Here is a 22,417-nt window from a genome sequence, read left to right as displayed (position 1 = left end):
ACGACGGTAGCATTATGAGGTCATCTCTAACTAAAATTTCAAGACGAAATTGTGTTCTCCCCGAGTGTGCACCGTTGCTACAGTTCGTCGTTTCGAGACACCACGTGATGATCGGGTGTGATAGTATCAACGTTCACATACAACGGGTGCATAACAGTTGCTCGCGTGCAACACTCGGGTTAAGCTTGACGAGCCTAGCATGTGCTGACATGGCTTCGGAACACATGAGACCGAAAGGTCGAGCATGAATCATATAGTTGATATAATTAGCATAGAGATGCTTACCACTGAAACTATTATCAACTCACGTGATGATCGGACTAGAGTTAGTGGATTTGGATCATGTACCACTCAAATGACTAGAGAGATGTACTTTTTGAGTGGGAGTTCTTAAGTAATATGATTAATTGAACTAATTATCATGAACATAGTCTAATGGTCTTTGCGAATTATGATGTAGCTTGCGCTATAGCTCTACTGTTTTTTATATGTTCCTAGAGAAACTTTTAGTTGAAAGTTCATAGTAGCAACTTTGCGGACCAAGTCCGTAAAACTGAGGATTATCCTCATTGTTGTGCAGAAGGCTTATGTTCTGAATGCACCACTCGATGTGTTGCACCTCGAGCGTCGTCTATGGATGTTGCGAACATCTTACATACACGTTTTTGATGACTACGTGATAGTTCAGTGCATAATACTTAATGGCTTAGAAGCAAGGCGCCAAAGACGTTTTGAAACGCCGCAGAACATAAGAGATGTTCTAAAAGATGAAATTGAGATTTCATGCTCGTGCCCTTGTTGAGACGTAAGAGACCTCCAACAAGATTCTTTGTCTACAAAGTAAAAGAGAAAAGCTCAATCGTTGAGTGTGTGCTCAGATCGTCTAAGTGCAACAATCGCTTGAATCAAGTGGGATTTAATCTTCCAGATGAGATAGTGATGGTTCTCCAAAGTCACTGCCACCAAGCTGCTAGAGCTTCGCGATGAACTATAAACATATCAAGGATAGATATGATGATCCTTGAGCGATTTGCAATGTTTGACACTGCAAAAGTAGAAATCAAGAAGGAGCATCACTTGTTGATGGTTAGTAAAACCACTAGATTCAAGAAGGGCAAGGACTAGAAGGGATACTTCATGAAACGGCAAACTAGTTTCTACTCCAATGAAGAAACCCAAGATTGAACCCAAACCCGAGACTAAGTGCTTGTGTTATGAGGGGAACGGTCACTGAGGCGGAGCTACCCTAGATACTTGGTAGATAAGAAGGTTGGCAAAGTCGACAGAAGTATATTTGATATACATGATATTGATGTGTACTTTACAGGTACTCCTAGTAGAATGAGGGTATTGGATACCGGTTCGGTTGCTAAGTGATTAGTAACTCGAAATGAAAGCTACGGTATAAACGGAGACTAGCTAAAGGCAAGGTGACGATACGTGTTGGAAGTGTTTCCAAGGTTGATGTGATCAAACATCACACGCTCCCTCTATCATCAGGGTTGTTGGTAAAACCTAAATAATTGTTATTTGGTGTTTGCTTTGAGCATGAACATGATTGGATCGTGTTTATTGCAATACGATTTTTCATTTAAAGAATACTAGTTATTCTATTTGCTTGAATAAATACCCTCAATGGTTTATTGAATCTCGATCGTAGTGCTATGCATGTTCATAATATTGGTGCCAAAAGATACAAAGTAATAATTCATAGTACCACTTACTTGTGGCACTCCCGCTTGAGTCATGTTGGTGTAGAACGCATGAAAAAACTCCATGCAGATGGATCGTTTGGACTCACTTGATTTTGAATCACTTGAGGCATGCAAATCATACTGCATGGGCAAGATGACTGAAGGCCTTGTTTTCATTGTGATGGAACAAGAAAGTAACTTGTTGGAAGTAATACATTTTTTATGTGTGCAGTCCAATGAGTGTTGAGGCATGAAGTGGATATCGTTATGTTCTTACTTCACTGACGATTTGAGTAGATACAGGAGTATTTACTTGATGTATCACAAGTCTGGAATATTGAAAAGTTCAAAGCTATTTCAGACTGAAGATCGTCATGACAAGAGGATAAACTGTCTACGATATGATCATAGAGATGAATATCTCAGTTGCGAGTTTTGGTACATAGTTAAGACTGTCACACCCTGTTTTTCACCCAAGTATTCTATGTTGCAAAAATCAGAGCTTGTTAAAACTTTTTCAAATAATGTTGTGAGTGCAGTGTGAACCCTTGTTTGAGTATATGCTTGTTTGTTTGATGACTCAAATCTATGAAAATTTATTATTTTGCTCTCCTCAAAAACCCTTTCTCCTTTATATCAAGATCACCATCATCATGTTGGGATACACTACTAGCTCATGAAGCCAAGTGGCACTTCCAACCAAAGTTGGTGATCTGATCCAAATATTATTTTCATTCATTAAAAACATTAATTGGTGATTTAAAATATTATTTTCCTATTTTATATCTATATCTGTTTCTAAGGCCAGTAATGACATTCCCACAAGGAAAATTGCTTTCCTGCCTTAGAAAATTCTGAGTAAATTCATGGAAGCTCAGAAGGACATATATTTTCCATATATAAGATTTTCAACCCTATTTTATATTAATATTATTTGAGTAAAACCCTGAAAACCATTTCTGCCTGTTTTAGCTTTTTGAGATGTTTCCAAAGGAAATTATCTCAATAAAATCCCATAAAATTACACGAGCCCTTCCAAGCCATATTAGGTGCTCACCTAAAATCTCACCTTGATCCAAGGTGGGGTAGTGCACCTAATGAGCCCAAAACCCTCTCTGTCCAGGGTAGAGTTGGAACAACTCTACATTGCAAAGTTTCTCCAATGGAGCTGAAACTTTGCAGAGGTGTTTCACACCCCAAATGAGGACTCCACACCAAAGATGGGATTTGTGAGACTCTGTTTGGCCACACTCCCTTTGTAAAGGACAGTACTGGTCATTTTGAGACATTTTCAAGTTTACAAAGTCAAACTTGTTCAATGGAGCTCAGATTTGGTGGAACCCCATGTTTTTACCCCAAGACCAAACCTGTTAAGTTTCATTTACAGTGGTGGAGTGGAAGCACCCCAAGTCAATGTCGAACACCTACTGACATGAAGGTAAAAACCCTCCTAGCCACTGTTTTACCCAATGTCAAGGCCCCAAACTTGGTGGGATAGAGGACCAGAACACCCTGAGCACCCAGTCAATCAGCCCCTCCCCAACTCGAAGCACAAGTGACAAGAACTCCAATTTGAGCTACAGGGCGGTACTGGCAACACTAGTGTTCCTTGCTCCCTTGACCAACTCGAGCTCCCACTAAGCCACAACGGCTAGGAACACTCCCAGCAACACTCAGGACATGAAGGACATGTCCCAAGTGCCCAGAGCGAGCCAGCATGTCGTGGAATGCCAAAACTGCGCTCTGGGCGCGCTGTAGAGAGAGACCAGCAAGGGGACGACGCTCCGGTCGGTCCCAACCTCCCCAGTTATGTCCAAACGCTCCCCCGACAACCGTTCAGTGCAAACCTACCCCAGGGACCCTCTCCCCCTCGCGCAAGAGCTCAGGCGACGCGTGCCCGTGCGCGCCCGACACGGCCAAGCATGCACGATCGTTGCGGCTCGACCCCACTTGCTTTCCCTCTGCGGCCATTGCACTAGGAGGTCCTAAACCACGTCCCGAACCCGTGGTTTCGCAGCCAGCACCTCACTGTGCTCGCACGCACGCCACGGTGAATGACCGGCGCGCCCGAGTCGGGTCACCATCGTTGGCCTATAAATAGGTCCCCCCGGCACCCCAGCACCCTCCAAGCAGCTTCAGCACAACCAGTATACACTCCCTAGCCACCCAACCGAGCTCGTAGAGCCCCGGTGCTCGAGATCGACCGAGGCCCCTCCGCCTCGAAGCTCCGGTCGATCTCCGGCTACACGTCGGCTCCTGCGCTGCCCGACCTCCCATTACACTCCCCTTGACACCAGGAACATTTCCCCTAACTTTCCCGAGCGAATCCGTACCCCTAGCCCCTAGTTCAACACCAACCCGGAACCCTTCCGCCACGGGCACCTCGTCGCCGGCGACCCAGACCACCTCCGGTGACGTCCCGACCACGAGCAGGTAGGCGGAGGCACGAGGGACCCGTTCCCGTTCCTAGATTGGCCTGAGGACAACGGCAGCCTCGCCGGCTTCCATCTCCACCTCTCTGGCTGGAGGTAGGAGAAGGACCCGACAGGTGGAGCCCACCTGTCGGTGTCCTGGGGCAGCCAGCGCGCGCAGCCACTGACGATGACCCCAGGGGCCCGCAGGTCAGGTTTGAACCTGGCCCGCGCGCGCCTGGTGGCCAGGCCTGCTGGCTGGGCCGGCTGGATCTGTTCCCTGGCCTTTTCCTTTTATTTTAATCCAGTAACTTAAATGATTTTTATAAAAAGATTTAGCCAGTAGAAAAATATAATTCTTCCACCAATAATTTTCTAAAAATGAGTAGTATTTGATTCTGCAATAGTTGACATTTATCAAAAACAGAAACTATTTTGATATTATAAAATGATATTAAAAAGCACTTGTTTGCTTCTGTTTGCTTTTAAATAAATATGCTTAGCTAATAAAACTATAGGAAACATTTTCCAAAATAATAAACTGAATTTATTCAAGCCTTGCAACATTTTTAAAAGCACTTTGTGATCTGTTTTAGTGAGAGCTAGTATTTATTTATTCCTTTCTCGATGGTAGAGTTACCGAGTGACGAAGGATCCGGAGGGGAAGATCTCGAAGACCCCGGATACCTAGCTGACCAAGGCAAGCAGCCCTTTGACCATGACTTAAGCATATGAAATGATGCATGCTAGTATAGCAAGTACTTTCCGTTGCATGTGATCACAGTGCCGGTTCATCATTGATGTGATGGTACCGAAGGCTTCATCGAAGCACTTGCACGATAGTAATGATATTCACATGGCTCCTCGGAGCACAAACATGATGAGCTGACCCTACTATCTATGAGGATCATGCTACTGTCATGTTGATTAGTAAAGATATAAGATCATTGCATTGAGCTTGACCCTACCCCGTGAGGGTCATGTTATTACCATGATGACAAGTAAAGATAGAGTATATTATCACAAGCATGATGATGAGTTAAATAAAGAGTTTATGAAAACCTAGTCGGGTGCCACTAATGCCCAAGGGTGATGATGAGTTGGTGATCACTTTTGGTGAAGTGATGCACCAGTGTTTTTGTGTGAGTATGCTTTCGGAAATGAGATTAGATTTATGATGTGTCGACCGTCCCAACCTTACCAGTACGACCACGATACCCCTTTATGGGACGGGGCTTTGTTGATTACTCTGGTCGGTACTAGCAAAGAGCCACATTACTAGTGGCGGGAGTGATCGGTGTCACTCTCGTGATGGGGTCGTGCCAGGTAGGATGACTATGCCATTATTATGAGTTCCAGACACACCGTTGGTCCCTGCATGGTTGATACAGTCCTGAGTCGGTTCTCGTAAGACGTACAACATGTGGGCTGGGTACCAATCGAGTGGACCTCTTTGTCTAGTATCGTCAGGGGAAAGATGATGATTGGGTACTTACCTCGGGTATATGTGATATATCGCGAGTCGTGGATGACACGGAAGTTTCCCGTTTCTCGTGGGTCCAGCGTACTACCACTGCAGAGTGTAAACTATTCGAATAGCCGTGTCCACGGTCAAGGACAGTTGGGTGGTGCTGCTTAAACTACGTCAAGTGTTTCCGCATAAACCAGGTGTGTGTGTGTGTGTGTGGTGTTAAAAAGGTGTTGTTATGATAATCACAATAATATGATCAAGTTCGGTGACTTGACATATAGGGTAAACCCGGATGGTTTAGCCCTCATTGATACCTTGGAGGTTATGACAAGTCCGATGACTTGGCATACAAGGTGAACCCGGTGTGTTCAACCCTTGTCAGATATGTTGGTATGTGTAACCTGTTCTTAAAAAGTAATTCTTTAACTTGTTGCATATACATGATCATGTCCCACATTGCATTCCACTAAAGATACATATTACTGTTATTCCTTACTATATATTCATATCATGGGCTGTTTGCGAGTACATTCAAAGTACTCATTGGCTTGCCACTGGTTATATTATTGACCAGACATGGAAGGACCGGAGTTTGGCGATGAGTACGTCGTCGGAGATGAACCTGCGATCTAGGACGCTTCCAAGTGAGAATGCCTGTCGGTGTAGGCTTGATGGCATGGGCACCGCTTAGCCCTTACGAGTTTCCGCTACTCGATGTATCTGTTTAATTTGGCCTTAGGCCTTGCTCTTGAACCCGACCTTCTGGTAGTTTGATGTAATAATTTTGGTACTTGGATGTAAGACTCTATTATTCAGTATCTGTGTTCAGTGAACATTGATCCTTGGGGTCACTGGGCACGGCGAACTCGACTTGCTAGTCGGGGTCCCCACAGAACTGGTATCAGAGCCATCCTGACTACAGGAAGCCTTAGATAGCATGGACGTTAGACGAGAACGTTAGAACGCCAGCCTTGCACAAGACTTTTGCACATACAACCTTCTGACTTCTCTCCTATGCCTTGTAGATGGCTGCCGTACCCGAGACGCTTCTGGAAACCGGCTTCAAACTACTTCCGGTGGATTGTCTTGAGAAGTGCCACGTACGACGCACGCCCATCTTCCTCTACCACGAGCACTGGGTCAACGCCGACACCAAGGAATATCACGTGGACGTGATAGTGAAGGCTAATGACTCCCCGTCTAGTTGGTTCTTCGGAGGACCACAGATGGGAGAGCTGATTTTGGCAGTGAAGACGGCTGCACGAGAGGCGCTCGTGCAACTCCGCAGCATCCTCCCTGAGATGGCTGATGAGCCTGTCACTCGCCACCTACCTTTCATTAAGGAAGGAGTGGATGGGAGTTGGACACTCACCCCAGCCATGGAGGATGGAATGCCATTAAGGTTTCAGACCTACTTCAGTCTCTCGTCGGACACCCTGACGCACTTCCTGGTCAAGGAATCAGTCAAGCTTCGCCCAGAGCTGCACCTAGTCAATGGCCTGCTCCACACCGAGAAGATGCAGAACCGCAAAGTAAAGAAGGAAGGCGCACCTGAAGGGAGGGCAACTGTTGCCACTAGGGGTGGTGTGTTACCCATCCAGGCAGTCCCTCTTCGGAGTTGCCGCCTGACAGCGGAAGAGTACACTGAGATCTTCGCCGCCTCGCCCAAGAGACGCCGTGATGTGCGGATTCTTTCTTCCACTCCTATAAAGGAAGAAGATGTTGATGAAGATGAGGATCCTGCTGAATCCGTCTTTGAGACCGAGCAGTCCGCCGCTTAGGTTTTAGCGTAGGCGATTAGGAGTACCCCGAGCATAGGGTATCCGTGTATCCGTTTCTAATTTGTGTATGTGTGCTTGATGTAAGTCACCTATTGCCGTAGGCAGCCTGTAAGTGACTACATCACCTAGTTGTTATGAACGCAATTTCCAGTTTGTCAAAAACTTGGTTTTGAAAACTTGGCACATGCACGTTTTGGACCACCCTCTTACTAGGAACGAGTCCTTGTATTCCCGAAGAAGGTGGCATTTTGACCTGTCTGTTTCTATAATAGGATGGTGAATGTAACCCGCAACAGCACCTTCGGCAACCCCAGCGCTGGCTCCTCAGGGAACCGAAGGAGAAGCTCACGCTGGAGGTCACCACGAGCAGCCTAGAGACCTTCCGCCACCACCTCCTCCTGAGAACTTGACGATGGCTCAGTTCCTTCAAGCCCTTCGGGAGGAGCGTCAAGCCAGCAATGCCGCTATCCAGCAGCTGACTCAAGTTCTGGTGGACAACCCGCCGCGAAATGGGAATGGTGGTGGTCGCTCTACTCTTTCTGAGTTCATGCGGACTACGCCCCCCATATTCACGGAGTCGACTGAACCACTGGACGCCGATGACTGGATTCGCACCATCGAAGACCTCCTTGCGCTGGTCAAGTGCACCGATGATCATGAGAAAGTCCTTTATGCTTCTCACTGTCTCGGAGGCACTGCCAGGGCATGGTGGGATGGATTCCAGATCATGCGGGCAGGGCAAGTCATCACTTGGGAGATGTTCAAGGAAGTATTTCACGCGGCTCACATTCCATCTGGACTGATGACCATTAAGAAGCGGGAAATCCGAGCCTTGAGGCAGGGCAGTGGAACTGTTAAGGAGTACCTGCAGAAGTTTAACCTCTTGTCGAGATACACGCCTGAAGATGTTAACACTAAGGCCGCTAAGGTGGAACGCTTCATGGAAGGGTTACATCAGTCCCTGCAATACCAGCTGGTGGTTTGCGACTGCCAGACTTTCAGCGAGCTGGTTAACAAGACACTTATGCTGGAAGACAAGCATCGTGCGATGGACGACACCCGCAAGCGCAAACTGATAGGCAGTGGAGGACCCGGTAACGCAAGACCAAGACCATGGCAGTCAGCACCTGCAAGACCCAACTTTCAGAAGCAGCAGTACAAGTATCCGGTGTTCCGCCAGAATTATCAGCCTCAGCACCAAGCCAAGCCAGCAGTCAACCCGCCGAACAACGGTGGAGTCAAGACCAACCCTGCGGGGCAAGTCACCTGCTTTGGGTGTGGTCAGACTGGGCACTATTCCAGGCAGTGTCCCAACAAGAAGCCTGACGCACCGCGTCCCAATGCACCCAACCCCGGTCAAGGTGCACCAGGAAGGAACCAGCCCCCCCGCAATCAACAGTTCAATGGCAGGGGCCGGATCAATCACATCACTGCAGAAGAAGCACAAGAAGAGCCGGACTGCATTCTGGGTACGTTCCTCGTCAACTCAACTCCAGCAACAGTGTTGTTTGATTGTGGTGCCTCGCATTCTTTTGTTACTCAAGGGTTTGCGGAGAAGTGCAGTTTAAAACCCACTTTACTCCGTGGGCAGATGGCAATTCAAACCCCGGGAGCAGTATTGAGGACCAACCTAGGGTGTAGAAGGGTCAAGATAGTTATCAATGGGACGAGTTTCTTGGCAGACCTCATTGTGCTTAAATCGCAAGGTGTAGAAGTAATCCTTGGCATGGATTGGTTGGCCAAGCACCAGAGTCTTTTGGACTGTGCCAACAGGGCCATTACCATGATAAGCAACCAAGGGGTCAAGGTCAAGTTTGTCTCCGAACCAGTATCGGCTCACGCATCTCGAGTCAACAGTCTATCCGAGATAGAGCTTGATCAAGTGCCTATAGTCTGTGAATACCCGGACGTCTTTCTTGACGAGCTACCCGGAATGCCTCCTGACCGAGACATCGAGTTCATCATTGAGCTCATGCCCGGATCAAGGCCTATATATAAAAAGCCTTACAGGATGGGTCCCGAAGAGCTGGCAGAGCTGAAGAAACAGCTGGATGAGCAACTGAGGAAAGGGTTCATCCGTCCGAGTGCATCACCTTGGGGATCACCTGTTCTATTTGTTTCAAAGAAGGATGGTACCATTCGACTCTGCTCGACTACCGTTCTCTTAATGAAGTCACAATTAAGAACAAGTACCCGCTCCCCAAGATCGAAGACCTGTTTGACCAGTTAAACGGGGCCAGGGTATTTTCCAAGATCGATCTTCGATCGGGATACTACCAGTCGAAGATCCGACCCGAAGATATACCCAAGACTGCATTCGTGACCCGGTACGGTCTATATGAATGCACTGTCATGCCTTTCGGTTTGACTAATGCCCCAGCCTGCTTCATGTACCTCATGAACAAGGTCTTCATGGACTATTTGGACAAGTTTGTCGTCGTGTTCATCGATGACATATTGATCTTCTCCAAGTCCGAAGAAGAGCATGAGCAACACCTGAGGCTAGTTCTGGGAAAGCTTCGAGAGCACCAACTTTATGCCAACTTCAGCAAGTGTCAGTTCTGGCTGAACGAAATTGGATTTCTGGGTCATACCCTGACAGCACGCGGTTTGGCCGTAGATCAGTCCAAGATTACTACAGTGACCAACTGGGAATCACCAAAGGACGTGAAGGATGTCAGGAGTTTCCTCGGGCTCGCGGGATACTACCGCAAGTTTGTCGAAGGATTCTCCAGCAATACCCGACCTATGACTCAGCTCTTGAGGAAGGGCCGGAAGTTCGAGTGGACACCGGCATGTGAAGCAAGCTTCCAGGAGTTGAAGAAGAGGCTAACTACCGCCCCGGTATTGGCTACCCCAGACATCAGCAAGGAATTCGTAATATATTGTGATGCCTCTGGAACCGGGCTCGGTGGAGTCCTGATGCAAGATGGCAGGGTCGTGGCGTACTTGTCACGGCAACTGCGACCGCATGAGGAGAACTACGCCACCCATGATCTCGAGCTAGCAGCTGTAGTGCATGCTGTGAAGACGTGGCGACATTACCTTCTCGGAAAGCGATGTGAGATATATACAGACCATAAAAGTCTGAAATATACCTTCACTCAAAGGGAGCTGAATATGAGACAGCGGAGATGGCTTGAGTTAATCAAGGATTACGACCTCAGCATTCAGTACCATGCCGGCAAGGCGAACGTGGTAGCCGATGCCTTGAGCCGGAAGGCAGGCTCCTTGAATGTCACGCTCAAGGAAAGGTTACCCGTCTTGTATGAAGAGATGGAGGGCTTCGGACTTGACATAGTCAAACCAGGGTACCTGGCCAACCCTGAAGTCAAGCCTACTCTGGCAAACGACATCAAGGAAGCCCAGAAGGGGCACAAGAGTATCGAAGGCCTCAAGAGGAAGGTGCGAGAAGGCAAAGCCCCAGGATTCTCGATTGATGAGCAAGGAGTACTGTGGTACGGGAAGCGCTTATGCATACCTAACAAGGCCAAACTTAAGGACTTGATCATGCAAGAGGCTCATGACACAACGTACTCTATCCATCCAGGTGGTACCAAGATGTACCAAGACATCCGAGAACGATTCTGGTGGCATGGCATGAAGAGGGAATTTGGCTCCTATGTCGCTAGATGCGATGTATGTCAGCGAGTCAAGGCTGAACACCAGCGACCTGCTGGATTACTGCAACCTCTTCAAGTGCCGGAATGGAAGTGGGATAAAGTCGGCATGGACTTCATCACCGGGTTGTCTCGGTCGAATAAGGGTCATAACTCCATTTGGGTCATAGTTGATCATTTGACCAAGGTGGCCCATTTCATCCCCGTTAACACCACCTATGATGGCAGCCAGCTGGCCAGTCTATACACTCATCGAGTGGTGAGTCTCCATGGAGTTCCCAAAGAGATCGTGTCCGACCGTGGCACACAATTCACCTCAAAATTCTGGAAGAAGTTTCAAGAAGCTCTCGAGACCAAACTCTCCTTTAGTACGGCTTTCCACCCGCAAATGGGCGGACAAACCGAGAGGGTAAACCAGATACTTGAGGACATGCTCCGTGCTTGTGTTTTGGCCCATGGTGCCAAGTGGGAAGACTGCCTGCCGTTTGCTGAGTTTTCTTACAACAACAGCTTCCAGTCCAGTCTTCAGATGGCCCCATTCGAAGAATTATATGGGCGGAAGTGCCGCACCCCGCTCAATTGGTCCGAAACCGGTGAAGGATTAGTTTTCGGACCAGAAGCACTGCAGGAAGCAGGGGACAAGGTTCAACTTGTCCGAGAGAACTTGGAGGCAGTTAAGTCAAGGCAGAAGAGCTATGCGGACCCTCGCCGCAGAAACGTGGAGTTTGTTCCCGGAGACCAGGTGTACTTGCGAGTCACGCCTCTCAAGGGGACCAAGCGTTTCCACGTCAAAGGGAAGCTAGCTCCAAGGTTCATTGGACCCTTCAAGATCACGACAAGGTGCGGGGTAGTAGCTTATCAGTTGGAGCTACCTCCTGAGCTTTCGGGTGTGCACAACGTGTTCCACGTGTCACAACTCCGGAAGTGTTTGCAAGTGTCGAACCGTCCCGATCTTTACAAGGACATTGATCATCAAGCTATTAACCTTCAACCAGATCTTACCTACCGCGAGAGACCGATCCGCATTTTGGATGAAGCCGAACATTGTACCAGAAGCCGCACCATCAAGTTTTTCAAGGTTCAGTGGAGCAACCATACCGAAGCAGAAGCCACATGGGAACGTGAAGACTATCTCCGATCAGAATTTCCCGAGCTATTTAGCGCTTAGCTTAGGAATCTCGGGGACGAGATTCTTGTAAGAGGGATAGGTCTGTCACACCGTGTTTTTCACCCAAGTATTCTATGTTGCAAAAATCAGAGCTTGTTAAAACTTTTTCAAATAATGTTGTGAGTGCAATGTGAACCCTTGTTTGAGTATATGCTTGTTTGTTTGATGACTCAAATCTATGAAAATTTATTATTTTGCTCTCCTCAAAAACCCTTTCTCCTTTATATCAAGATCACCTTCATCATGTTGGGATACACTACTAGCTCATGAAGCCAAGTGGCACTTCCAACCAAAGTTGGTGATCTGATCCAAATATTATTTTCATTTATTAAAAACATTAATTGGTGATTTAAAATATTATTTTCCTATTTTATATCTTGTGGAAAAGGTTGGAAGCGTATACTCTTAGCAGGGACGCGTGCATGTTTATATAGGCGGCATAAGCCGAAGAGATATACATCAAGAGAGGTTTAAGATCAATCTATCTTATCTACAGTTTCAACACAAGGAGATAGAAAGAGATCCTAACCTATATGTGTTATACAAGTCACGTATAATACAAAGAGTTTGTTTCGTCTAACATCCCCCCTCAATCACAACTGCCTAAGTTGAGATTGCGACGAAAAACATCCAGTTGCCGAGCTGTCAATGGTTTAGTGAACCCATCCGCCACTTGATCACCAGTAGGAATAAACCTGATATTCAACAACTTGTTGGCAACCCTTTCCCGAACAAAGTGATAATCAACCTCAATGTGCTTGGTGCGAGCATGAAAGATAGGATTAGCAGACAAGTAAGTACCACCCAAATTATCACACCAAAGAGAAGCTGCTCGAGGATGAGGCACACCAAGTTCTGTCAACAGAGTTTGTACCCAAATAACTTCAGCAGTAGAATTGGCCAGTGCTTTATACTCAGCTTCTGTACTGGAATGAGAGACAGTGGGTTGTTTGCAAGCAATCCAAGAGACAAGATTACTACTAAGAAAAACTGCAAAACCTCCTGTGGAGCGGCGATCATCAGGACAACCAGCCCAGTCTGCATCTGAAAAGGCACTAACCAGCATAGAATCTGTCTTACTAATACGGAGACCATGATGCATGGTTCCCTGTAAATAACGAATAATGCGCTTAACCAAGGTCCAATGAACAGTGGTAGGAGCATGTAAGAACTGGCAAACTTTGTTGACAGAAAAAGAGATGTCTCGACGAGTTAAAGTCACATATTGCAAGGCACCAACAATGCTTCTGTACTTCGTGGAGTCCTCATCACAAAGTGGCTCACCATCATACAGAGATGATTTTTCTGCTGTTGGGAGTGGAGTAGAAACAGGTTTGCAACCTTTCATGTTCATACGAGTGAGGAGATCTACCAAATACTTGCCTTGAGAGAGAACAATACCATCAGGAGTAGGTTTTACCTCAATGCCCAGAAAGTAGTGAAGTGTACCAAGATCTTTGAGGGCAAAGTCCATACGAAGATCTTTTAAGAGAGCATCAACCGCATGAGCAGAGCAACTAGTGACAATAATATCATCAACATAAATAAGCATGAAAATTGTGACTCCATGTCTGGAATAGAAAAATAGGGAGGTATCTGCTTGTGAAGGATAAAATCCAAGAAACTGAAGTTTAGAGGACAAACGAGAATACCATGCCTGAGGTGCTTGTTTTAGGCCATAGATCGCTTTGTCAAGCTTGCAAATAAAGGTAGGTGACTGTGAACTTTTATACCCAGGTGGTTGTCTCATAAAAACATCCTCTTCCAGAACACCGTGTAGAAACGCGTTCTTGACATCAAGTTGTCGCATAGACCAATTACGAGACACAGCAATAGACAGGATTAAACGAATGGTTGCAGCTTTGACAACTGGGCTAAACGTATCCTCATAATCAATACCATAACGTTGCTTAAATCCTTTTGCAACAAGACGAACCTTATATCTATCAATGGTACCATCAGAGTGTCGTTTTACCTTATAAACCCATTTGCAGTCAATGATATTTTGTCCAGGACGCGGGGGTACCAAATGCCATGTGTTATTGGACAAAAGTGCACCAAATTCCTCATCCATAGCAGCTTTCCACTTAGGATCAGCAATAGCCTCCTTGAGATTTTCTGGTTCACCTGTAGCACAAAAAGAGCCCCAACGAATACAACCATCGGTGTGAACTTTGGGTTTAAGAATACCACTTTGAGATTGAGTATGAGCCCGAGGAGGTGGAGGTGCTGGCGGCGTTGGTTGCATGTTGTGCTGGACACGACGGGCCAGCGCGGAAGCAGATGATACCTCAGCAGGAGACAAACCAGAGGAAACAGCAGGGGAATCCATCTATGACTGCTCGGTCGATGCGGCAGGTGATGCAGACGCGGCGGGAGAAGTCGTCGTGTCGTCCTGTGGCGATGCACCACGTCCAGAGGAAATGCCGACACCTGGTGCAGGGGACAGGGCAGGCCCGCCGCATGATGGAGACAGTGGCAGATCCGAGGCGCGGGGGTGAAACAAACCCACTGCAGACACGCCATGTGGGGGGGGACAGCACCAGGGCCGATGCGGGGAACAGCCATGTCCCAACGGTCGCAATCGACGGGTGCGTCGGGTCCGAGGTGGATGCAGGGGACCGGTCGGCAGGCGCGGCAGATTGGCGCATGGAACACGGAGGGGAGCCATGTGCTGCGGAAGCCGATCCCGAGGCCTGGAGGGCGGGATTCCCTGACCCAGGTGCTGCAGTTGTTGATCCCGGGGCATGCAGCCCGGGATTGTCTGTGGCCACCAGATCTGTAGGAGGGTTAGGCTGCATAAAATCATTAGAAAAACCTGCTGAGTCATGCACACTGTTAGCAGAGGTGGGTTCATAAGTAGTGGAAATTGCCATGGGGTCCTTTGGTGCTGCGGAAGGGGTGGGAAGACTTGATGAATTTAGAAGGGTGGGTGGAAGGAGCACAAGTTCAGCACAGAGTTGAGCTCCGGCATTGGGATGTAAAGATGCAAAGGGAAAAATATGTTCATCAAAGATAACATCCCGAGACACATAGACCCTTCCGGTTGAGACATCAAGGCATTTATATCCTTTGTGTAGATCACTGTAACCAATGAAAACACATTGTTTTGAGCGGTACTCAAGTTTATGTTTGTTGAACGGGCGCAAATTGGGCCAAACAGCACAACCAAATATACGAATAAAGGTGTAGTTAGGTGTGAGACCAAAATGACGTTCCAAAGGGGTTTGATTGTGAATAACACGACTAGGAACACGATTAATAAGATAGACCGCCGTAGAGAAGGCCTCATCCCAAAACTTTAGAGGCATGGAGGCATGAGCAAGTAGGGAAAGGCCAACTTCTACAATATGGCGATGCTTACGTTCTGCAGAGCCATTTTTTTGGTGAGCATGAGGGCATGATACATGATGTGTAATGCCAAGTTGTTGAAAAAATTGGTTCAACTTTTGATACTCACCCCCCCCCTAATCGGTTTGCATAGCAATAATTTTGCGGGCAAACAAACGTTCAACAAGTGCTTGAAAAAGATGAAATTTTTGGAAGACATCGGATTTGTGTTTGATAAGATAAAGCCAACTAAATTTGCTGAAATCATCAATGAAGCTAACATAATATTTTTGTCTACCAACTGAAAGAGGCCCAGGGCCCCAAACATCAGAATAAATGAGCTCTAAAGGAGCTTGAGAAACACTAGTTGAACGAGAGTAGGGTAACTGATGGCTTTTAGCCATTTGACAAGCATCACACACAAGGTGATGATCTACTTTATTGGACACTGGGAGACTATGACTACGAAGAATCTGTTGCACCACAGGAAAGGACGGATGACCTAGGCGTCTATGCCACCTAGAAGTAGATGGTTTGATTGCTCCAAGGATGTGACGCCCATGAGCACCCGGTTGGCCAGCAGCAATAGGGTACAACCCGTTCTTACTCGGACCGTGAAGAATTGTGCCCCCCGTTTCCTGATCGTGAATAGAAAAGAATTCAGGGTAAACAACAAGGTAGGCATCATTATCTTTTATGAGTTGAGAACCAGAGAGGAGATTCTTGGATTTGGGAACATGAAGGATGTTGTTTAGATGTAAAGGTTTATGTGGAGTAGGAAGCAACGAATGACCAACATGTTTAATCTCCATACCTTGACCACTTGCGGTGTGGATTTGCTCCGGTCCAGTGTAGCGATCATGCACATCAAGTTTCTCCAATTCACCGGTTACATGGTCCGTAGCACCAGTGTCGAGATACCAGTTGGTATCGACACCGTAGGCTGCAGAGACGGTATTTGCGGACTTGGTGTTACTACCGCCGCTGTTTCTACCGCCGCCGCCGCTGTTTCTGCCACCACCACCTTGCCGCTTGGGAGGAGGATTGAAATTCTTGTCGTAGCGCTTGAAGCAGCGCCAGGCAGCGTGGCCCTGCCGCTTGCAGATCTGGCACGTCTCATCTTGTCCACCAGACGGAGGAGGGGCAGTAGCATTGGGGAAGGAACCCCCACCACCACCGCGGTAGGCGGCACCAGGATTGCCACCGTCGTGGCCAGGGGAGCGAGCGTCGTTGCTATTGCGGTAGCCCCCCTTGGAGGCGAGATTGATGGAGAAGGAGTTGGTGTTGCTCCCGTTTTGTGCATCGATGCGGGCCTCCGCCGTTTTGAGCAAGGAAAATAGCTCGGTGAGGCCGATCTTCTGATAAGCCTCGGGACAAGATGAGAGGGCGGCAACGTACGGGTTGTAGTCAGAGTCCAATCCTTGCAGGATATAGGAAACCAACTCGTCGTCGTCAATAGGTTTGCCTGTCGCCGCCATCTCATCTGCAAATCCCTTCATCTTGGTGAAGTAGATGGCAATGGGAGAGTCCCCCTTCTTGGTGTTGCCGAGCTGCCCCCGGAGTTGGATGTGGCGCGCCCTGGAGTGGGACGCGAACATCTGCTGGATCGCCGTTCACACGCCGGTTGCAGAAGCCAGGGAGTGCACCTGAAGAAGGACATCACGGGACAAGGAGGCAATGAGAAAAGTGAGGACCTGCTGGTCCTGCGTGTACGAGAGAACATGGGCAGGATTCGGAGTCGAGGTGATCTCCTTCTTCCCTGCAACATCAGTCTTGGTGGTTAAAACGGCGGGTGGCTCGGCCATGGTGCCATCAAGATAGCCCATGAGACCAGCGGCGCGCACATGTGGAAGAACTTGCGCCTTCCACACCAAAAAATTATCCCTAGCTAGCTTTTCGGCTATGCTGTGGCCGAGCGCAGCGAGGGAGGCAGCCATGGTGGAGCTAGAGGAGGAAGATGACATGTCGATAGGAAGAGGTGCCTCTTATACCATGTGGAAAAGGCTGGAAGCGTATACTCTTAGCAGGGACGCGCGCATGTTTATATAGGTGGCATAAGCCGAAGAGATATACATCAAGAGAGGTTTAAGATCAATCTATATTATCTACAGTTTAAACACAAGGAGATAGAAAGAGATCCTAACCTATACATGTTATACAAGTCACGTATAATACAAAGAGTTTGTTTCGTCAAACATATCTATGTCTGTTTCTAAGGCGAGTAATGATATTCCCACAAGGAAAATTGCTTTCCTGCCTTAGAAAATTCTGAGTAAATTCATGGAAGCTCAGAAGGACATATATTTTCCATATATAAGATTTTCAACCCTATTTTATATTAATATAATTTGAGTAAAACCCTGAAAACCATTTGTGCCTGTTTTAGCTTTTTGAGATGTTTCCAAAGGAAATTATCTCAATAAAATCCCATAAAATTACAGGAGCCCTTCCAAACCATATTAGGTGCTCACCTAAAATCTCACCTTGATCCAAGGTGGGGAAGTGCACCTAATGAGCCCAAAACCCTCTCTGTCCAGGGTAGAGTTGGAACAACTCTACATTGCAAAGTTTCTCCAATGGAGCTGAAACTTTGCAGAGGTGTTTAACACTCCAAATGAGGACTCCACACCAAAGATGGGATTTGTGAGACTCTGTTTGGCCACACTCCCTTTGTAAAGGACAGTACTGGTCATTTTGAGACATTTTCAAGTTTACAAAGTCAAACTTGTTCAATGGAGCTCAGATTTGGTGGAACCCCATGTTTTTACCCCAAGACCAAACCTGTTAAGTTTCATTTACAGTGGTGGAGTGGAAGCACCCCAAGTCACTGTCGAACACCTACTGACAGGAAGGTAAAAACCCTCCTAGCCATTGTTTTACCCAATGTCAAGGCCCCAAACTTGGTGGGATAGAGGACCAGAACACCCTGAGCACCCAGTCAATCAGCCCCTCCCCAACTCGAAGCACAAGTGACAAGAACTCCAATTTGAGCTACAGGGCGGTACTGGCAACACTAGTGTTCCTTGCTCCCTTGACCAGCTCGAGCTCCCACTAAGCCACAACGGCTAGGCACACTCCCAGCAACACACAGGACATGAAGGACACGTCCCAAGTGCCCCAGAGCGAGCCAGCATGCCGTGGCATGCCAAAACTACGCTCTGGGCACGCTGCAGAGAGAAACCAGCAAGGGGACGACGCTCCGGTCGGTCCCAACCTCCCCAGTTATATCCAAACGCTCCCCCGACAATCGTTCAGTGCAAAGCTACCCCAGGGACCCTCTCCCCCTCGCGCAAGAGCTTAGGCGACGCGTGCCCGTGCGCGCCCGACGTGGCCGACCATGCACGGTCGCTGCGGCTCGACCCCACTTGCTTTCCCTCTGCGGCCATTGCACCAGGAGGTCCTAAACCACGTCCCGAACCCGTGGTTTCGCAGCCAGCACCTCACTGTGCTCGCACGCACGCCACGGCGAGTCACCGGCACGCCAGAGTCGGGTCACCGTCGTTGGCCTATAAATAGGTCCCCCTGCACCCCAGCACCCTCCAAGCAGCTTCAGCACAACCAGTATACACTCCCTAGCCACCCAATCGAGCTCGCAGAGCCCCGGTGCTCGAGATCGACTGAGGCCCCTCCGCCTCGGAGCTCCGGTCGATCTCCGGCTACACGTCGGCACGTGCGCTGCCCGGCCTCCCATTACACTCCTATTGACACCAGGAACATTTCCCCTAACTTTCCCGAGCGAATCCGTACCCCTAGACCCTAGTTCAACACCAACCCGAAACCCTTCCGCCACTGGGCACCTCGTCGCCGGCGACCCACACCACCTCCGGTGACGTCCCGACCACGAGCAGATAGGGGGAGGAACGAGGGACCCGTTCCCGTTCCTAGATTGGCCTGAGGACAACGGCAGCCTCGCCGGCGTCCATCTCCACCTCTCTGGCTGGAGGTAGGAGAAGGACCCGATAGGTGGAGCCCACCTGTCGGTGTCCTGGGGCAGCCAGCGCGCGCAGCCGCTGTCGCTGACCCCAAGGGCCCGCAGGTCAAGTTTGAACCTGGCCCGCGCGCGCCTGGTGGCCAGGCCTGCTGGTTGGGCCGGCTGGATCTGTTCCCTGGCCTTTTCCTTTTATTTTAATCCAGTAACTTAAATGATTTTTATAAAAAGATTTAGCAAGTAGAAAAACATAATTCTTCCACCAGTAATTTTCTAAAAATGAGTAGTATTTGATTCTGCAACAGTTGACATTTATCAAAAACAGAAACTATTTTGATATAATAAAATGATATTAAAAAGCACTTGTTTGCTTCTGTTTGCTTTTAAATAAATATGCTTAGCTAATAAAACTATAGGAAATATTTTCCAAAATAATAAACTGAATGTATTCAAGCCTTGCAACATTTTTAAAAGCACTTTGTGATCTGTTTTAGTGAGAGCTAGTATTTATTTATTCCTTTCTCGACGGTAGAGTTACCGGGTGACGAAGGATCCGGAGGGGAAGACCTCGAAGACCTCGGATACCTAGCTGACCAAGGCAAGCAGCCCTTTGACCATGACTTCAGCATATGAAATGATGCATGCTAGTATAGCAAGTACTTTCCGTTGCATGTGATCACAGTGCCGGTTCATCATTGATGTGATGGTACCGAAGGCTTCATCGAAGCACTTGCATGATAGTAATGATATTCACATGGCTCCTCGGAGCACAAACATGATGAGCTGACCCTACTATCTATGAGGGTCATGCTACTGTCATGTTGATTAGTAAAGATATAAGATCATTGCATTGAGCTTGACCCTACCCCGTGAGGGTCATGTTATTACCATGATGACAAGTAAAGATAGAGTATATTATCACAAGCATGATGATGAGTTAAATAAAGAGTTTATGAAAACCCCGTCGGGTGCCACTAATGCCCGAGTGTGATGATGAGTTGGTGATCACTTTTGGTGAAGTGATGCACCGGTGTTTTTGTGTGAGTATGGTTTCGGAAATGAGATTAGATTTATGATGTGTCGACCGTCCCAACCTTACCAGTACGACCACTATACCCCTTTATGGGACGGGGCTTTGTTGATTACTCTGGTCGGTACTAGCAAAGAGCCACATTACTAGTGGAGGGAGTGATCGGTGTCACTCTCGTGATAGGGTCGTGCCAGGTAGGACGACTATGCCATTATTATGAGTTCCAGGCACATCGTTGGTCCCTGCATGGTTGATACAGTCCAGAGTTGATGCTCGTAAGACGTACAACATGTGGGCTGGGTACCAATCGAGTGGACCTCTTTGTCTAGTATCGTCAGGGGAAATATGATGATTCGGTACTTGCCTCGGGTATATGTGATATACCGCGAGTCGTGGATGACACGGAAGTTTCCCGTTTCTCGTGGGTCCAGCGTACTACCTCTGCAGAGTGTAAACTATTCGAATAGCCGTGTCCATGGTCAAGGACAGTTGGGTGGTGCTGCTTAAACTACGTCCAGTGTTTCCGCATAAACCAGGTGTGTGTGTGTGTGTGTGTGTGTGTGTGTGTGGTGTTAAAAAGGTGTTGTTATGATAATCACAATAATATGATCAAGTTCTATGACTTGACATATAGGGTAAACCCGGATGGTTTAGCCCTCATTGATACCTTGGAGGTTATGACAAGTCCGATGACTTGGCATATAGGGTGAACCCGGTGTGTTCAACCCTTGTCAGATATGTTGGTATCTATAACCTGTTCTTAAAAATTAATTATTTAACTTGTTGCATATACCTGATCATGTCCCACATTGCATTCCACTAAAGATACATATTACTGTTATTCCTTACTATATATTCCTATCATGGGCTGTTTGCGAGTACATTCAAAGTACTCATTGGCTTGCCACTGGTTATATTATTGACCAGACATGGAAGGACCGGAGTTTGGCGATGAGTACGCCGTCGGAGACGAACCTGCGATCTAGGACGCTTCCAAATCAGAATGCTTATCGGTGTAGGCTTGATGGCATGGGCACCGCTTAGCCCTTACGAGTTTCCGCTACTCGATGTATCTGTTTAATTTGGCCTTAGGCCTCGCTCTTGAACCCGACCTTCTGGTCGTTTGATGTAATAATTTTGGTACTTAGATGTAAGACTCTATTATTCAGTATCTGTGTTCAGTGAACATTGATCCTTGGGGTCACTGGGCACAGCGAACTCGACTTGCTAGTCAGTGTCCCTACAAAGACAATGTGGAAATTGTTTCGCAATTCCTGCCACCTAGAACACCATAGTGTGATGGTGTGTCCGAACGTCATAGTCGTGCCCTATTGGATATAGCGCATACTATGATGTCTCTTATCGAATTACCACTATCGTCTATGGGTTATGCATTAGAGACAAGCGCATTCACTTTAAATAGGGCACCGCGTATTTCCGTTGAGATGACACAATATAGAATATGGTTTGGAGAAACCTAAGCTGTCGTTTCTTAAAAGTTTGGGGCTGTGATTCTTATGTGAAAAAGTTTCAGTGTGATAAGCTTGAACCCAAAGCGGATAAATGCATCTTCATAGGATATCCAAAACAGTTGGGTGCATCTCCTATCTCAGATCCGGAAGCGAAGTGTTTGTATCAAGAAATGGGTAGTTTCTCGAGGAAAGGTTTCTCTCAAAAGAATTGAGTGGGAGGGTAGTGGAACATGATAAGGTTAGTGAATCGTTACTTCAACCAGTGTGTAGCAGGGCGCGGGAAGATGTTCCTGTGGCGCCTACACCAATTGAAGTAGAAACTAATGATGGTGATCATTGAGCTTCGGATCAAGTTAATACAAACCTCGTAGGTCGACAAGGTCGCATACTACTACACAGTGGTACAGTAACCCTGTCTTGGAGGTCATGTTGTTGAACAACAATGATCCTACGAGCTATGGAGAAGCGATGATGGGCCCGGATTCCGACAAATGACTGGAGGCCATGAAATC

Source organism: Hordeum vulgare, chromosome 4H (assembly GCF_904849725.1).
Source record: "Hordeum vulgare subsp. vulgare chromosome 4H, MorexV3_pseudomolecules_assembly, whole genome shotgun sequence".
Taxonomy (NCBI): domain Eukaryota; kingdom Viridiplantae; phylum Streptophyta; class Magnoliopsida; order Poales; family Poaceae; genus Hordeum; species Hordeum vulgare.
This window is presented reverse-complemented; position numbering follows the sequence as displayed.